This window comes from Dermacentor silvarum, chromosome 1 (assembly GCF_013339745.2).
Source record: "Dermacentor silvarum isolate Dsil-2018 chromosome 1, BIME_Dsil_1.4, whole genome shotgun sequence".
Classification (NCBI taxonomy): Eukaryota; Metazoa; Arthropoda; class Arachnida; order Ixodida; family Ixodidae; genus Dermacentor; species Dermacentor silvarum.
Genome location: NC_051154.1, coordinates 258062732 through 258082334, shown reverse-complemented (window position 1 = coordinate 258082334; position 19603 = coordinate 258062732). Strand labels below are relative to the sequence as shown.

At 45.2% G+C, this 19603-nt stretch overlaps 1 pseudogene; it reads right to left on the bottom strand.

The window, feature by feature from the left end:
• LOC119439766 (polyphosphoinositide phosphatase-like) overlaps positions 1-19603 on the bottom strand; it is a 93684-nt pseudogene that overhangs the window by 68064 nt on the left and 6017 nt on the right.

The following is a 19603-nucleotide window of genomic DNA, read 5'->3' as shown; positions in this document are numbered from 1 at the left end:
AAAAATTTTACAGGTACAAACTTACAGGTACAAACTATTTATTTCCTGATCAATACAGTGCACTCTTGTACATTTTGGTGCCAACAGCCTTCACATCATGTACATTAAAGCCTAAAATATTTTCTGGATGGCTTATGCACTAAGCAACTGGTTTTAATTTTTTTCCGTTACCATCTTTGTATGATTTACTAGAAGTAGTCTGACAAAGTTGTCAGCAATCACATTAGCTGTGCGCCTTGTGTGACCATTGCCAACATCTTCTGGGCAGTTCAAGATGGGTGATTGTTCAAGGTAGGGTGCAACGAGAAGTTGCAGCACTTCATGCACTTTTGTTCGCAGAAGGTGCTTCGCAGCCGCTTCAAAGAAAGCCACAATGCTGTCCACAAGTGCCAAGAACATGCGATTCGGGTAATAGAGTCCACTTTTGTTCTGTTCATGCAATAGAGTGAACAAAGCATCCCCTTTGTTAGTCGTCGTCACCATCATCACACATGCACCACAGCCAAACTCACTAATGAGTTTCACGAGGTACCCCCCAACATACACCGGACCAAAGTATGTCACTGAGGGGGATGGATTCAAAAAGTGTCCTTTCAGGTTCTCCAGCCGTGCAATTACTTTCTGTGGTACAGCTGTAATGCTCTTCAGCATGAGTATCTGTCACCTGCATTTGCTTTAGAGGGATGGCCTTGCCTTTGACAATGTTATCAAGGGCAATTGTGACAGCCCTTGCATCAAGCAGATCGTTACCCCCACACATGGACCTGAGTCGTCCGAAGGGTGCTTCAACTGGGTTAAAGTTCCTTGTCAGAACATATTTGATTCCCCTCTCTAAGAGGAACCTTGTCGTCTCCACTGTTGCCTTCGTGGTGAACAGCAAGACATGGTACGTTTCGTCTGTGAATTCGCCCTTTCCTGATACGATTGACGCCTCTTGAATATTCCTCACATAGCAGGTGAAATCCTTTTCCAGCCATAGCATTCTGTGGTCGTTTTCGTCAGAGATGGGCTTCTTGTTGTCACTCCCACTGTACACCGTGTCATGCACGTCGAACCATTGCTTCATCATCTTCATGAGCAATATTGTTGGGCTCACTTCTCTGAAACTGTAAAGGGCTGGGTCGCCGCACCGGTTCTCCTGGAGATGACTTAACGCTGCAGTCACTTGCGGAGAGAATATCTGCGCAGAGGACGTAAAAAAGTTCGACGGGTAAACGTGCTTCCTGGTCAAGTTTCTTGCCAGTTTGACGGTTTTGTCCTTTTGAAATTCATAAAATTTCTGTGTGAACTTCCCAGTAATGACCTCTGTGCCGTCTGTAAGTTTACGTTCCAGGAGCTGGCTGCGTATGTTTTTGAGGATATGACAAGGGTCAAAACTCAGGAAAATGACTATCTGAATCGTGAGGATGGCGGACTACTGAAGACAAACATCCACTTCCCATGTGTTTAAACATAGTGACATTTTCTGAGTAATTATCTGTAACGATTCTGACAATTACGAATCCACAGGACTCCACAGCAGAGATTACCTCCTTGGTCTCCCCCGCTCAGCTGTTTGGTAAAGTAGTAGGCACATGGTATCCTGTATGAAAATTCACCACACCATGCAGAACAAAGCACAGTACTCTATTTGCAAGAGTCTCTGCCGAGCTGCCTGCCACACTGTTGCTGGGTTTGTCTTTGAGACCAACAACTGTGTCGGCCTTTCTGTCATACACACATTTTGGCTTAATGGCAGCCTCATCTACGATCAACGACGCCATGTGCTGTTTGCTGCTATGCATCGAGGCCTCAAAGATCAGCCTCTCCTTCATGGCAGGACTCGTACCTGAAGATGTTGGGCTTGGGCCCACATACCTCTGAAGCGTACACTTCGCCGGCAGTGTCAAGAGGTCAGATTTTCGGACGTGATCATAACCTTTTGGCTAAAGGAAGCACCAAATCACACACTCTCTAACAACTTCTTCTGAATAACAAGGTCGTTTACTGCCATAGACTTCAATCTGGTGACGGAGAAAAACAGCCTTTTTTTCACCTTTCTGGGAATCGGCAACAATCTTTTTGACGGCAGTTTAGTGTTTGTCGTCATTGTATTCTTTCATCTTTTCTCTGTCTACAGCAAGCTTTCTCAGGAGCCCCGCGCACTTCGAGCGCTGGTAGGCAACCTGAGCCCGAAGCCTTTTCATCATGACAAGATAGTGACTAGATCGGTGAGCGTTGTTACTGTTGGTTTGTGTTGAAGTACCAAAATCTTCATGAGCAGGCAAGAACGACTCTGCTTTTCACTTTGATGAATTCTCAGGAGCTGGGGGGTCACGACATGCAGGGTCCTTAGGCGGTCTCTTTGCAGCTGGCACCATGTAGGACGGATAGAGTTTGAAGATGGTCGGTACAGCTCCCACAAGCAACTTCTGTATTCGGCATCCGGGAACATAATCACTCTCATTGAAGTGTTTGCTACACACTACAGTTGGTGCGGACTTGTCGTTGATAACGAGATTTTCATGGGAAATGTTTTTTTGTCACTTAGAACAGAGTTCCGTATCGCTAGGAAATTGGTGAAAGGAAACGCCCGGGGTCTTTCCCTGTTGAGATTTGCAAAATAGCACACAACAGTACACCATGGCTACAGTGATCGTGTTTGAGGCAGAAGGAAGAAACGACGCTTTCCCGCTTGCAACAATCCCACGGAGAAAGCTCACACATTCAGCTGCAAAAGCTGGCACACAGTAGGTAGCACACGAGGGATCGGCGACATAGGCATGCTGCTTCAGACGCCGCCGTCAAGCACAGAAGTGGTGAGGTAATTGCGCCCACAACAGCACACCAAGGTTGCAGGGAGCAAGTCCACACTCATGTCCTGGGCATCAGCGGCCAAGTCTGATGAACATTGTGCGCACAAGAATCTCACCAGTCGGGACAGCAGCATCGAATAAAGAACCAACTTGACAGCAGCTACTGAAGAAAATGGCAGCAGCAAAACCAAGCCCGCACGACCCTTCGCTCCCGCGAACACGGTGAGGTGGTAGCGACCTCTTCCGGCGAGCCGTCGAGCTGTTTGTCAGAAAAAATTCCATTGACTCCCGTCGCATTGCAAAGGCCGTAAGGGAGCGCGGATGAGAGGAGAGTCGAGTCCGGCTGTGCACCGGGACAACGGCGGAGTTGACGGACGTGGAGATCGCAGCGGAAGTTACTGCTGAGCGGCCAAATGAAGACGCTGCCGAAGTTGATCCCGCAAGCGCCGACGTTGGCCCGCTCCTGACTTCAACCGAGCTGTAGCTGCATTGGCCCTTGTACGCCGCTACTGCGGTGCAATAGAAGGCACCGGTCTATCACTTGTGGATCACTTAGCACGCGGTTGCAGGCTACACTACTGCAGTACTTTCAGCCAAATGAATAAATACTTTGTTTGAAGCTTCAAGTGAGTATTTACTCCACCACTATTGGTTCATTGATTGATTTGTACAGTCGAATCTCGTTAATTCGAACACGCTTAATTCGAACTTCAGGTTTATTTGAACTGACGCTGTGGTCCCATCAAAGTTATGTATATTTCAATTGGCGAAAACGGCTGGCAATTCGAACGCGCAAGCATTTGCGATGGTTAATTCAAACATACCGCGCTCCGACAATGCTCTCAGCAGCGCGCTAAATCACGCGGCGCCTCCAACCAGCATTGATGCTCCGACCCTGCCATAGAGCAAAAGCTTAGGAGAGACTAGAAGAGACCCCAGAGACCCCTCAACACGGCGCGCAAAAAAAAAAAGCACAGCGAAAATGTCATCCTCCCTAGATGGCAAGGTCGCCGTTTCTGCGTTGCACCAGAACACGCGTGTACGTGCCTACGTCTCGGCCACAGAGAGAAAATTTCAGTGAACTCTTCTCCTTTATGCTTCCTCTATTTTCTGGTCACGTGTTCACCTTGAACGGTGAAGCTGCGGTGCAGAGGGAAGCAGCGAGGGAGACACAGGCCGGCCAACGCTCGGTTCCCGATAAGGGCACGGATAAGGGTACGGATAACGAAACTTCAGGGAGTGGGCTAAGCTGACGCCAGGCCGGCGACGGGCACGCACGGAGACATTCAAAAGTGAGGGAGCTACGAGGGAGTTGAGAGGGAGGGCGAGAGGAGCCACCGAAGCCGCGGAGTTGCCGAGGGCAAATCCGCTTCCCTGCCGCCCTCCTCCTTCACCTTCGATAGTTTCCCAGCGCCAGCGTAGCCAGCTCCCTGAAGTTTAGTTTACTGGAAGAGAGCATTGGCGGGCGTGGGCAGTTTCGTGGTCCTTGCTCGCTTTGAACTAGCGCACCTGTGATATTGACGCGCACCGTTAGTACATCATGCTATAAGAAGAATAAGTCCTTCCTTTAATTCTAACAAATTTTCGGGCCTCTTCGAGTTCGAATTATCGAGATTCGACTGTACAAGTTTTTGATGCGTTTTTTACATGATTTTATATATCGAATTCTGGCTAAATTGAACTATTTCGCGATCACCGCACTGTTCGATATATCAAGGTTCAGCTGTAGTTTCAAAATGTACCAATTATAGTGAAATGCATAAGTTCATGCACAAGACACACAATCTGTGGACAAACTTTGAACACTTCAATAGTCCAAGTAAAATATGGTTATCTCTGCACTGCTCAGAAGGAAACAAGCAAAAGCTTCAAAAGAAAGTGCAGCAAACAATACCCATTAGCCTTTAATGAACAGCTCTTCAGCAAATACATTTATGATACTAATATGTAATATCAAGTACCTAACATTAAAACAGTTATTACAACATTAATAAACAAATTATTCACTAACAGGCACAATTTAGTGCCATAACTTGTGGTTTTAGTGCCATAACTTGTGGCAGTGACACTTAAGATTGCTTACGTGTGGGAATGCGAAAGCATTACAGTCCCTTTGGTGAAATGTCCTTTTTCGCGCAAGCTCTTGCCTGCGTTCTAACTGTGCCTTGATAAGGCCAGGTCAAAACGTGCGAAGCGTCTCAACGCGCTCGCTTGCACGCGAGGAGTTGATAACTCGAAGGATCGCTCAGCGACGTTCAAATGGACATTAACGTTTTTTTTATTTTATACACTCATGACGTCGCAGCCGTCTGGTTTAGTCAGCCAGATGGCTGTGGGGTGATGTGTGCAATGACACACGCACTAGGAACACCTTTAGTCAACCAGAATCGTGGAGCCACCGTGGCGTTGGGGAAGCGTGCTCATCTCGCACCGCAGAGGCCCGGGTTCGATTCCCAACCAGATCAAAATTTACCAAGCTTTCTTTTCAAAGGTATTAATTTACTTTGTTTACAGGGACCTCTGTGAGAAATTTGACATCAATCCGAGCATTTTTTGACGTGTTTTTACTCGTTGTGCCGTTGGCCATTTTTGGTACTATCATTTGGTAAGATTTTCACGTAATTGGGAATATAATGCTTTCATATTGAAATAGCTGCAATTTCAAATGACTGCAGGACAGAACAATTCACCCCTTCTGCAGAATGTTGTGTGTGCTGCCGCATGTGAAGGCACATTATGGGCCTAGGCAATTGTGCTGTTGAGAAGGTATGATGATGGTCAATATGTAAAGTAGTACCACAACAGACAAAAACAAAAGAAAGAGCTCACACAAGCGCTTACTTTCAACTTGTGTTGAAAAACAACTCGGACGAAAAAACAACTTGCCACCGGTGCAAGCCAAACACACATCCTCCTGCTCAGCTCCCAACGGTGGCAAGTTGTTTTTTCATCCACTTTCATTTCCCTGTACTTAACCATTTCTACCAATTAATAACAACAAATAACTTCCCCCCTATGCTTTCCTTGGCTTATATGGTTGTGGGTAACAAAAATCAGGCCCCTTGATTTCCCTGCTTGTTTATATTAGGCGACAAAAAATTGAAAGTTTCATTGAGATCGAGCACTTATGTTATCTCTTCTCTTTATCACCCTGGTTTCTGCCATGAGAAGGCGCATTTATTTACTCTGTTCAATAAGTTCTGCAAGGCCCTCTTAAGAGAGTGTGCCAATTGCAGCAGTGCTCCGTTGTCACACATGCAGTATTTACCTGAAAAGCCAAGACACACTTGCCAAGGGCAAACTGGGCTGCGTTGGTGCAATCCAAACCGTCAACACAGTTGACACGGGCAACGCCCGTCTGGAGCCGTGCTCTGTAGGTGGTCATGGCACCTTCCAGCATGTACGGCGTAGGCAGGGGACCAACCTGGCTGCCATGGGTGTGGAATATGCCCGTCTTGCGCATGATGTGGTGCGTGATGTCTGACAGGCGACCCATCACACTGGCTGCTTTTCTGCATCAGTGAATGCTATGTAAAGTGCATTGGTTCACCAAAAATCTTATGTAACCAGCCACCCAATGGCACTGATTAATTTCGGCCCAAATTCTTAGCTAGTGTAAAAGATTTTCAGCTCTGTGCAGGCTAACCCGCACTGTCTGCGAGCCTTTCACAATCATGCCATCAGGCCTTTTGCACATAAGTGCATGCAACTAAAACTAGTAGCTCGTAGTTGCCTCATATGAATCCACATTACTCTTTCCTTGATCTCTAATGCATTACATGAGCTGAGGTTGTGGCTAGTTCCTTGTGACTGAAACATGCTACTGGAACAACAAAGACACAGAGAAATGCACTTCGTTCCTGTGTTTCCCATGTTTTATTTTTTATCTTTGATGTTCCAGTAGCGCATTTTGACCAACATCAACATCATTCATTGTGCCTTCAAGGCCTTGCAACTCTACTTTTAATGCCTAAGACTGATTATGAGTGTTACTTACATAATACTTACAACTATATTGGTATATCTAATAAGTACCGACTGGACAAATATGGAAGGGCCTACTAAACTTGATGTTTTTTTTTAACCAGAAAATGTTAAGCTGTGTCTGACTCAATAATGAACCGTGAATAACTTATAATATTATGAAGCTTTGCAGGTAGAATTTTGCAACTAGGTTTAGTAAAAATACGCGGCAAGGAAGTGCAGCAGGAATATTAACGATTTGTTGTTTCTAGCCATGTTGAAGGCTATGTAGGCAACGTGGTGTGAACAAGGGATAAACTGGTTAGGGTAGTCAATACTGTCCAAAAAGGGGTCGCTGAGGAGGCTCTCATGACAATGTTTCTCAGCTTCTTCACCAGGTTGAGCACGACGACAAGCGCACCATACAGCCGCAGCAGCAGGTTGAAGGGCTGACCCATAGGCGCCGACTACGGGGGGGCTCTGGGGCTCGAGCCCCTCCCCCCCCCCCCCCCCCGGAAATCCGAAGCCTGCCCCCCCCCCCCCCCCCCCATTTCTCGCCAAAGTGTCATCACCAGAGTTCTGTTGCCCACATCATTTGCAGTTTCTTTAGAGTTGCCTCAACGTTTCACTAAAAATTTTATTGTGGCTGAAAGCTTACTGCATCAGCGCGGACGTGCACGGCTTTAAATTCACACTTTCGCTTTATTTCTGCAAATCCTGACCATAGGACGACAAGCGCATTAGAAGCGCCAGCGGCGGCTACCTCATAAGCATTTTTTCTCACTTCGTTTTTTTTTTTTTTTTTTTTTAATTTCGACTGTGACCACTATACACACACATACAATATATTTAAATATATACACAGGAATAAGTTTGTTCCATTTTTTAAAGAGAAGGATTTAGCCAAGTAACAATTATTTCTAATTTTAAGGATAGGTTATGCCTGGAGAATGAATACGTTGCTCTATGTTCACCTCCAATTACCCCTGCCTTGCGCTAGCGTATTCCTACTTGCGCCTGCAAGTTGGAATACGCTTGGAATACAGGGATAATTGGAGATCGCAGGGAGAGGCCTTCGTCCTGCAGTGGACATAAAATATAGGCTGATGATGATGATGATGTTCACTTCTCACCTGCCGCGGTGGCTCAGTCAGCTAAGGCGTTGCGCTGCTGAACACGAGATCGCGGGATCAAATCCCGGCCGCGACGGCCGTATTTCGATGGAGGCAAAATGCAAAAACGCCCGTGTGCTTGCGTTTTACTGCACGTTAAACAACCCCAGGTGATCAAAATTAATCCGGAGCCCTCCACTACGGCGTGTGTCATAATCAGAACTGGTTTCGGCACGTAAAACCCCCAAAAGAAGAAGAATGTTCACCTCTCTTCAAATTGCTTTGCGTGCTTTTTTTGACCCTGAAAAAGAAAAACCTGCAGTCTTCAGTGGCCCCTTCAGCAGTCTTTTACCAGCGGCGTGTGAAATGCACATGAATGTTGTGTGTCTGAGTATTGCTACTGTTTCCAGTAGGCAATGCTAACGACTCACGAAAAAAAACCAACCAAAAACTGTTCTAATAATTTACAACACTTATTAGGGATGGAAACATCCCCACATGCCTGCAGCGGTCATAAATAAAAATAATTTACTCAGTAACCAAAGTGAGGCTAAGCCGGATTCACTAGCAATCAGAATCAATAGCCGCCATGCGCAGCAGCGCTTATACTCACACTAAGCGTAAAAAAAGAAAAAAAGAAAGAGGCACAGTGTCGCCCGAATGGCGAAGCATCGATTGCAATAGAAAATTAGTAGACAGCTATATGAAGTAAGGATAGTAGTTTTATGGGCCGTGTAAACTTGCAAACAAACATTTGCTTACTAACTGAATTATCAAGCATGTTGTCAGCGCGCCCAAGCAAACATGAACACAGCACACTCGATGACCTCTGACACTAACCGTCAAAACGCTGGCGTATGAAAGTGCGGCACCAGCAGCAGCAAGCAGTGATCTTCGTACTGTCTATCGCAAAGGTGTTAGCCATCTGCGGATCGCTTTCAAGATACCGCGCGCAGATTACCGCCAAAATAAAGCGCGCGACCCGCGTAGTGTAGTACTCCCCAGACGCACGGACAGCCGCAGTCACTACAAACTAGCAGATACGTGCAGCGCTTGTGCCCCCCCCCCCCCCCCGTTTTTCAAAGCGCACGCTTTATCGATAAAGTGACCGCGCGTTCAAGACTTGTACTCTGCGCATGCGCCGCTGCCTTTTCCTCTGAGCCTTGCAAGAACCCTAAGCTTAGCGCGCTGCCACTGCGCCGTCTATAGTGATGTCTTGTGAGCATTAGCAGGAGGCACCTTCGCGTTTGAGCAGGTGGAGAATCCGAGATAGGAGAACCAAGCGAAGCGCCATTGTGTCCGTTGTGGTTTTCATGCGCACAACTTTGGAAATGTAGAGGACTTTAAAAAGCTCGCTGGTTTTTCAACGAGGTAGTACCATCGTGTCCAGGCCCTTTGGATGCACCTCACTCGTCTCGCTTGTGAAATTAAGCGAGTGCCTGCCCATGCAGATAAGTTGACAACTGATGTCTGCGACCTGATCGGCCCGAACAGGTGAGTGAAGTGTTCCATTATTAACGCATACCCCTTCGAATACTCGACGTCTTTAGTAGAGGTTCACTGTCGCAGTAAGCGTCGTCAGCACGAAAGCAATGTGAAGTGCATCATCATGATACTTTGACTTGCGTTAACTATAATACTATACGCGCGCGATCGTACATGGTTCTTTATGGCAGCCTTGCGCATCTGGCAGCGTCAAAGTCAGCTACCACGTCAACAGGAGCGCAAGTGCCCGCGCTTAAGCCACCCAGAGTGACCAAAAGTGGTCGGCGCTGACTGATTCGGAAAATTGTTCGATCTCGTTCTAATGGAGGGGTGCGTCTTTATGAACATTGCGTGGCGGTAAGTTTTAATAAAAGGAAAAAGTGGGAGCTATCGCATAGTTCTGAGCCGTTCTGTACCAGGACGGCAGTTTTACAGAGAGAGTGCTCCTACAATAAGGCATGTACGAGGTATTCAGTTGGCAAAACTTATCAGGCGCTAATACGAGCCGAGGAGGCAGTGAGGGAACCTTCAGGAACAAGTGAAAAGTGAACGTGCGTGGTTTTGATTGTGTAAGGAAATTACTGTGTAAGACAACTACTGTGTTTATGTAAGGATCGTGTAGGCGCGGAATGCTTGATCGCGTAGAGAATCGGCCTTTGAGGATTATTCGTTCTCGCTAAATTGGTTCCCCAGTGGCAGATCTATTATTCCAGTTTAAGAAATTGAGAGAATAGCCTTTAAAAATAGCAACAGTTTGCTCAAGTGGCAATAGATTGACAAAATGGCTTTGTATGTAGTTTGAATAATGTATTCCAAAATGTATGGTCATGCTGCACAACGTATTCACAAACATGCTAACAGCCACACAACTTATTTCTATTTTCACAACAGCCGTGATCTGCACCTTTGTGGTAGTTCTTTAACGTGTGACACTTTGTTCAGCGTCCTCATGCCGCTCCCACGCCCGAAAAGTCATTCCTGTGTCAAATTATGAGCCCGAGCTCCTTCGCAGTGAAGCCAGCACACATTGCCATGACGAAAGTTAAAACGCGCATGTGAGCGCCAGCTCCGAAATTGGGTAGACACTCAGGCATAAGAAAAAGCAAGCTGCATATTCGCTTGGCGCATCGCTTATCGAAACAATTCGTTTTCGCGGCTCTCGGCAGAAGAAACGTGCCGACTGCGGTTTAATGTACCGCGGTGTCACGGCGCCTGTAAACAAAGTAACTGCACCGTCTGCACGCCTGTGAGAGATCTAACGGGGCAATCATGGCCCGGTGGCACTTTGAGGGACTAGGAACAGGAGATAGAGCGTGTTATCTTATGCCACCGTCGTGCGGCAGTGCGCTCAAAGAATTAAAATAACATGACGTGCGGATGTAGTTCACAAATGCAGCGCCTCCATCTTCTTTTTACATGAAACGTCTTATCTGCTTTATATTTTTGTTTGGTGGCAATAATAATGTAGCTGCAGAGATCACAAGTGTCTGGTTATTCGCGATCAATGATTATACTGTGTTATTTTTGTTTGTGTTCTGCTTCTCTTTTATTTCAAAAAGAGAAAAGTTGACGGCGCAGTAATGATGACATCGCAAATTGGACAGCGCAAACAAAAATATCGCAGTATAGGGGGTGCATCATCGCACAGCACGATCAAACCGGACGTGCGCGCCTGCCAATGGTGATAACTGGACGGCGCGCCCTATACCTTCAGGCTTGTTATGCTTCGGCCACGCGCTCCGCTGTTCGCATTTCTTTTCATCGTGATAGTACGTATGCCATGTGTATTCGCGTATAGCTTGTAGACAAATGTAGGTTGATCGTCCCATATTCGTTGCCACGTGAGGGTATAAAATTATTCGCATGCCCATATTCTGAAGAAATGTATTTCTAATTTCAAGAAGACGCATACCTTTATTGCAGCGCACTAAATGATATTATGGGTAGCTGAAAATTTTTACAGTTCATTGCCACAGGCGGCGCCATCATTCAGACTTGGCAAATCCTTTTTTTTTTGTGTGTGAAAATTGTGGTTTTTTACCGCGGGATAATTCTTCATGCTTCCAGAAATGGTCAAGATTTTTTCGTCTTTTTAAAAATTGAGCAGGGTTCCTACGCGCTTGACCAACTCTGAATATGAATATTACACCAAACTTTGTATGTTTATGCGAGCGTCTATTCAGAATGTTATTCATTTCCCTTGCAGACTGTTCAAAAGCAATGGAAAAATATCTGATCAGGAAACGGAAAGCCCCCGGTGAAGACTGCGAGGAGAGCCGTCCCTCATCCAGCATTTCCAGTTCAGTCGCTGAAGCTCCACCGCGCGCTGATGACACTAGCACACCAAGCTCTATGTGCACTGCAGAAGCCGGTCTTTCAAAATTCGATCCATCGGCGATGTTTCTGATGCACCATCTACAGAAAAACAAGGGCGGCGCTTCCAGCCTACCTGGAAAAGTAGTAAAGTTACAAGTGGTTATCTTACAATGTCCACAGTGACAAGGCGTTTTGCGAGACCTGTTGCACAGCATCAGAGATGAAACTTCCGCTCCCTAACACTTCCCAAGACAAGGATTCTTACCTGGCATTTGTGAAAAATGGTTTCTCAAACTGGAAAAAGGCAATTGACAGATTTAAATCCCATGAGAGGTCTAATTTTCATAAGGAGGCATGTAATACCGTCGTAGCTGCAAAAGGCAGCGCGAATGTGGCTTATGCTTGCGCCAAGGGAAAGGCGAAAGAAATGGACGACGCCTGACAGGCTCTCCTAGCAACGCTGTCGTCACTACTGTACCTGTCGACCCAAGGCTTAGCAATACGATTAGATTATGAGGTTTTACGTGCCAAAACCAGTTCTGATTATGAGGCACGCCGTAGTGGGGGACTCCGGAAATTTTGACCACCTGGGGTTCTTTAACGTGCACCTAAATCTAAGTACACGGGTGTTTTCGCATTTCGCCCCCATCGAAATGCGGCCGCCGTGGCCGGGATTCGATCCCGCGACCTCGTGCTCAGCAGCACAACACCATAGCCACTGAGCAACCATGGCGGGTAAGGCTTAGCAATACGTGGCCACGAAGACACAGAGAGTAATTTGAGGCAGCTGCTGGAACTCCAGGCTAATGATATTCCTTCATTGCGATCGTGGCTTTTAAGAACAAAATACAAATGGATTTCCCACCAGATTTTAAACGAGATGGTGGAACTCTTGGCACATGACATCCTTCGTTCACTCACAGACGAAGTTCGTGCGGCAGAGCACTACGCTGTCATTATGGACGAGACAGCAGACATTTCTGTCAAAGAACTTTCAGTTTGTTTTCGGGTGGTCACAGAAAGCCTGGAAGTAGAGGAGCTGTTCTGTGGGTTTTTCAACACGACGGACACCACAGCGACGAGCCTCTTTGCTATATTGAAAGACATTCTTTGTAGATTTAATCTGCCCATTGAAAAGTGCCGCGGGCAGTGCTATGATGGTGCGGCAAACATGAGAGGAAAGCACCGAGGAGTACAAGTTCTCATGCAAGAACAGGAACCTCGCGCGCTATATGTACACTGCCTAGCGCGCATCCTGAATTTGGTTTTGCATGATGTCGGCCAGAAAGTAGACATGTGCCGTGATTTTCTTTACGCCGTCACTGAACTGATAAACTTCGTGACCTGCTCTCCAAAGCGCGTTGCATCTTTTCAAGAGATTCAGGTAGAAGAGGATGTCAACTTGCGAAAATTCTGCCCGACAAGGTGGACGCTAAAGGCTTCATCACTGCGATCAGTTCTTTCAAATTATAGCAGTCTCATAACGTTTTTCTCTGAAACAGCTTCCGAAGAGCAAACTGAGGCCGGTGCAAAGCCAGCGGATTTTTAAGGATGCTGTTCAAGTTTGAATCATTTTTCATGTTGATGCTTCTGACAAAAGTGTTTTCACGAATGGAAGCACTGAATACCGCCTTACAAAAAAGAACGCTCAGGTTTGACCAAACGGAGAAAATGGTGAAATCCGTCACTGCAAGCGTCGCTGAACTGAGGCAAAGTTTTCCCTTGGTTTGGGAGGAATTGTTGGCAGAGGCAGGAAAAGTAGGAGTTGAGGACCCATGTGTTCCAGCTGCTAGGCGAAGGAAAACTCCACACCGCTATCAAGAAGGTTCCTCAGCTCACGTGTTCACATCAGCGGAGGACATGTACCGCCAGAGGTACTACGAAGTACTTGGCACTGTACTGTCCTCGTTAAGCGACAGATATCCACCTGAGATGTGGCAGCATATGTCACACATTGAGCAGTTTGCCACAGGAAAGCAAGACGAAGCATACATAACAAAGTTCTACGGTGACGACCTTGAACGAGGACGGCTGATTTTGCACAGAGACATGCTCATTGACATCGTAAGTCAACAAAAGTCTGCACCATTGCACACATTCGAGGACGTCGTGCAGATGTTTTCGGGGGAGAAGGGTGAACACCTGCGAAACCTTTTGCCGGAAATGGCCAAGCTAACAAAAATTGCGTTGACCACACCGGTCTTGTCAAGCACATCCGAGAGGTCCTTTTCTTGTCTTTGGCGACTGAAAACGTACCTGCGGTCGACGACTGGACAAGCCCGTTTGAACCATCAGGCCATTTTGCACACTCACAAAGAACTCTCCCGCAAAATCAATGTAAATAAAATTGCCGACGACTTCATTGCTAGAACAAGTGCCCGAATGAACACATTTTCCCTCAAGGTGAAACCATCCCATCAGACAATGAAATGATGTCTTTAATAGGAAAGAGAAAGTTCGTGAAAGCTTGTGAGTTAGCTTTAACTCACAAGTTAAAGCTAACCATTTGGCTAAGAAAACAAAGCAAAAAGTTATTTCCAGGAACGAAAACGGGGTGCATGACAGGGCAAGTAGGGTGAGGCCTTTTGGGTACGCAAAGACGCTTCGTTGCGCTATTTCTAAAGCTTCCCAGTCTATGCTGTGCTTTTTCCTTATTAATATTGTAACGAATGACTCAAGCACTTCTAAGATAACTATTTATTGGGGCTAACTTGTGCCCAGCAAGTAAATAAATTAAATAACTACAGCGTCCAAGCAGGAGATCAACAAGCCTTCTTTTCCTCGAGCGGCGCTTCACTTCCTCTTCTTTTGGCGATGGTCACATATATCCCAGTGCGTGCGGCGAATGCACGTGCCATTACGTCTTCGTCTTTGTTCTTCTAATACGCCGCTGTCCTCTTCGAGGGCGCACGAACCTGCGCGCGTTATTTAAAGACGGTTTTTGTCTTGTGTCAATATTTATTTGTCATATGCTGCATTAGCTGCTCAAAAACGCAATGCACGCTCTTACTACTTCCTCTCGTGCCCTTTCCCACTGTTGAGATATCGTTGTGTCTTATTTATTTATTTGTTAATATGACTGTGTATTTCTTCGCCTGATAATTTATTGCTCTATAATCATTTATTCCGCCGCCGGGAAATAAATTAAACCAGTGGCGTAAGGCATGCTTTGACAAGTAAATAAAGTATTGCATCATGGAGTCACATTGTTTTATGCTAATAATTGTAGTCATAAGTTGTGTACAGAAATTGTTATATATTGTGTATGTTTTATATATGTTATGTCTTATCTTTTCAACTGACCTTTAGTCAGGAAAATATTTCTTGACTGTGTCTTTGTATATTAAAACTTTCACAAATCGTTACATGGCTGTTGTCATTTATGTGTAGTTGTACGACTTATAGGCACAAAACACACATATCTCCCTAACGTGAATAACTTAATCGGCTTTTCGCATGGCTCATCCGAGAGACGCGAGTCTCTTTGTGGTACGAGGGGACTCAGGTTCTGAAATTGAACTATATATATATATATATATATATATATATATATATATGACCGCTTAGGCAAGCTGATCGGGCCCCACCCCCCCCCGGGAAAATGAAAACTTTCCGCCTATGGGCCGACCCACTGCAAAGCAGTACGGGTCCACCAGGTCCACTGCACATGGAGATGCACCAAGCACACACCTCAGTTAACGGCCAACTTCATGCAAGACATTATGGTTGAAATGCGAGTGGATGAGTCACTAAAACTTAGCAAAAATATACATTTTTGATGCCACTTGCCAGAAATAATGCAAAACCCACAACATTGAAAACCTGCATGGCTCTTCGGCATGATGCCCGAGATTAGGCCGCGCTTGCTGTGCATCGAAAATCTCGGAAGCCATAGTATGGGATTTGTGTCGTATCTGCTAAACACCATTTGCCTATTTCTGGCGCATGCATCGGCTGCTTAGGTGCTATGTAAAAGGCTGCTAATAAGAAAATTGGACAATTACCAGCCTTGCAGCTCTGCCGCAGTTGGTTCAATAGTAATACTCATAACGAATTTAGCTAAGGTGACATTACACTCCAGTTGGGCTTTAATAGTGCAGTACTGCATGATCGCTGCTTGTAAAAGTACCTGCTGCCAATACAGCATAAAATGGCATTGCTGTCATTTCATAACATATTTTTCACTTCATCGACTCTCTTAACATATTATGAGTGAACACTGCGACATACCATTAATGGCTGGCTTAGGCACCATGTCCTGTGACCAGCTGCAAGGAACTGAGCCCCGAACTTGCACGAACGAGGTGAAGGAAAAAACTGAGGAGCCATGGACAGGTTTCCACTTCATTTGCCACATCACCCTACCGGATGAAAAAACAAAGCAGTAATGTTTATTTATATATTATACAGATATTAATGATTAAGCAAGTTGTGACCCAGGGCTGTGTACGTAGCATTTGTTTTAATAAATAATAAGATTAGCATAATTCTTCTGTATAAAGTTCACGCTTTAGCTGTAGCAAGATGCCCTGAATTAATAAGAGGTACTGTCGGGAACCGAGGAATAGCAGCCAGAAGGTGGGGGGCAGGTGAAGCTGGAGAGCTGTGACGTCTCGTGGGCGAGAGGTTACCCGAGGGTGGTAGGTTGCTGGGGTCGGTCATCTCTTAGGCAAGACTCACCACTGTATTCTTTCGCAGCCAGCACCAAGAGCGTGTTGCGGCGTCGGTGGGCATAGCGAGAATTTCTGGATTAATCTTGGCCATCTGAAGCTACTTATTATGTAGTGTTAACAACTGGGTTAGTTGATGACATGTCATAGCTGCAGTACACTAAGACACTGAATGGCATGATCAAAAGTATCCTAGCTATTCTTCAGTTGTGCTGTTCCTCAAGGAGTTGTCGTATCTGATATTTCCAGTCACTACTATTTCAATGAACGGTGCCATCACTGAACAGTGACCTTGTTCGACTGTATATACAGGGTGTTTCAGCGAACACTTTCAAAAATTCTTAAAGGTTGCCTGTGGCAGATAGCACAATTCTAGTTCATGAGCTGGTCTACTCGAAGAGGCGGACATTACTTGCACAAGAAATTGAAATGCATATTTGAATAATTAACAGAAATGGATTAATTAAGTTTTTAACTAATTACCTGATGGCCCATATTGCAATTTACAAATTGTAGCCGTGGAGTTCGCAAGGCGGATCCACTTAGAATTAATTAGCAGGATGACACCAGTTTTGAGATATTAATTCCCGAACTTTGCGGAGAAATGCATTGGCGTTCCAGTTAATTTTGTGCTTCAATGCAAAAAGCGACGTTTTGTTAAGAACCTACTGGAATGCCTATGCATTTCTCCGCAAACTACAGGAAAATAATATCTCGAAACTGGTGTCATCCCGAGAATTCGTTCCAAATGGATCCGCCTTGCGAACGCCACGGCTACAATTTGTAAATTGCAATATGGGCCATCAGGTAATTAGTTCAAAACTTAATTAGTGAACTTTTGTTGATTAGTCGATTATGCATTTCAATTTTTTGTGCAAGTAATGTCCGCCTCTTCAAGTAGACCAGCTCATTAACTAGAATTGGGCTATCTGCCACAGACAACCTTAAATAAATTTTGAAAGTGTTCAATATATACACCCTGTATATATATTTTTTTATAGTTCTATCAAGCATGTTTAAATTCATGCAACAAAACAGTGCAGCTCCAAAAATGATTCAACACTAACTTGCCCAGCTTTGCATTTTACTGGCACATTGTAAAATCTTAGTAAATCCACACTTGCTCCTTTTTCGGCCACGACTTTGTAAGCTGCTGCATTAACATGCAACTAGTTAACGTACACCTAAATTTCAGGAAATGAACGTTTTGCATTTCAACCCCGCTAGTGTGCAGCCTCTGCAGATGGGAATCAAACCAGTGGCCTTGTGCTCTGCAGCAGTATTCCCTAGCCGCTGCAATAGATTATGTTTGTTTTCTTGTTTCTACTGTTACGCTGGGCAATGAAATGTGTCCCAGTACACACCATCATGTAGGCATTGACGGTTGATTTGCAGGCTTTGAAAAAGCAAGAACACCTACATAATCTTACTAACTTCACAGTTGGCGCCCCTCTTCAGAAACCTTGTACCTGAAAACTTCCTGGAATGGCAGGGCAATGAGCGTAAGATATATGGGACGGTCGTACACACTAACATCTGGGACACAATGTTTAAGGCAAAAAATAAGAAGGCTTACAACTAGAAGTCTGAGCTACATTATAAAGCTCGCAATTATACCTGCCTGCAATGCAAAACCAATTAATCAAAAAAACTTTCTTCTGTTGCTGACCTGGGCACTATGCTGGGGAAGACATATGCACTTAAAAGGTCACACAGACCTAAACACAGCTGAAGGAACTCAACTATTCTGTGGCAACCACGTTTCAGAAACTTTCAATTGCAAGTGTTCTCTCCCTCTAGCTCTTGTAGACAAAAAGATACTTGTCTGACCAACAAAACCATGTGTAAGATAAAGAAGCCAGTCTGTGTGGAGTTCCACTGGTTTCAGGAGGTAAGAGTTCCACACATACCTCCAGTTAGGTTTTGTGCATCCAGCAAAACATGTGCCTAAAAGAGAGAAGTTCCTGCAAGAGAGTTCATAAATGCTGTGCAGGTGTGAGCTCATGTGCATAACAAGTAATGATGAGTACGATGACACTGGTAACTATTGCCCATTATGTTTGTAATACAAAACACGCTTTTTCACATGTATTACTTGCCCTGCAAATTTAACGAGTCTAAGCACAGACTACATCTGCATATCTGCACATTTGGCCTTGTAATGCAGTCTCAAGGCTATGAGAACTGAGCTGGTATTTTGTAGCGATACCTTTTCCCAATGACAATGCCTTTCGGTGCTTTTCGTATTTGTGAGTGGTTAAGCGACTGTCCGCCCCGGGCAGAGCTTCAAAAGCGGCACTCACGAACGCAAAAAGCACCGAAAGGCATTGGCATCGGGAAAAGGCATCGTTACCCAATACCGGCCCCTACTGCACTGCTCTGAATCTGCCCCACCCTTCAGCAGACAACAGCGGTTAGAGTAGTGATGGTTGAAATTGGGTGTATAATAGTACAACACATGAAAGTTTGTTTAGAGATATAAGCTGGCAAGCATACGAAAGTTAGTGAGTGAGTGAAGTCCTTATAAGTGAGTGAAGACCTTATAAGCAACATATGCAACACATTTCATCGCTACTACTGGGATCGAATACATGCTGAGCATATCGCTTCAAATCGCCACAGACATAAGATTCTCATTCTATCTACGTGCTTCGCCTTCAACAACCTTTCTGTCGCCTATTTTGCACATTTATCCTAGGTAGCAATTCTGGTCTGACACAGGAAATTAAGATGCAAGCTGTCTGGTCACCTTACAAGCCAACCACAGTGACATGGAGATCACCATTTTCTTGAATGTTAAGATTTTTTTTTTTTTTCAAGTTTAAACAATAGTCAATGGCCAATTGTAATCTGTGACACAGAGAAATAAGCGTTGACACCGGTCAGACATCATTCAGGTTATTTTCTCCAGCAAGTGGTGGCCATCGTGAGAACCCCCTAAACTTCAGGTGATAAAGTCAGGTTTTCTGTAGATGAGGTCATTAGGAGCCACTGCTAAGTCATGAAATTGCTCCATCCAATAGGGCCTGCACAGCCGAATAACGGCTGGCTGTGAACTGTGGCCATGTCACCCTCAATGTGCTATCCTAGTTTCTAATAATTAAAACCTGCTATGCCTCTATGTATGGAAAGCATCACTGAGATGGAGACTAACAAGCAGCCACACAATGCTAGACTTGCTAAAGGCTGCTATTGCGGAAGCACTGTACACCATCAACACTATCTAATCCAAGATTACAGGCATTATTGAAGCCAAATTCAG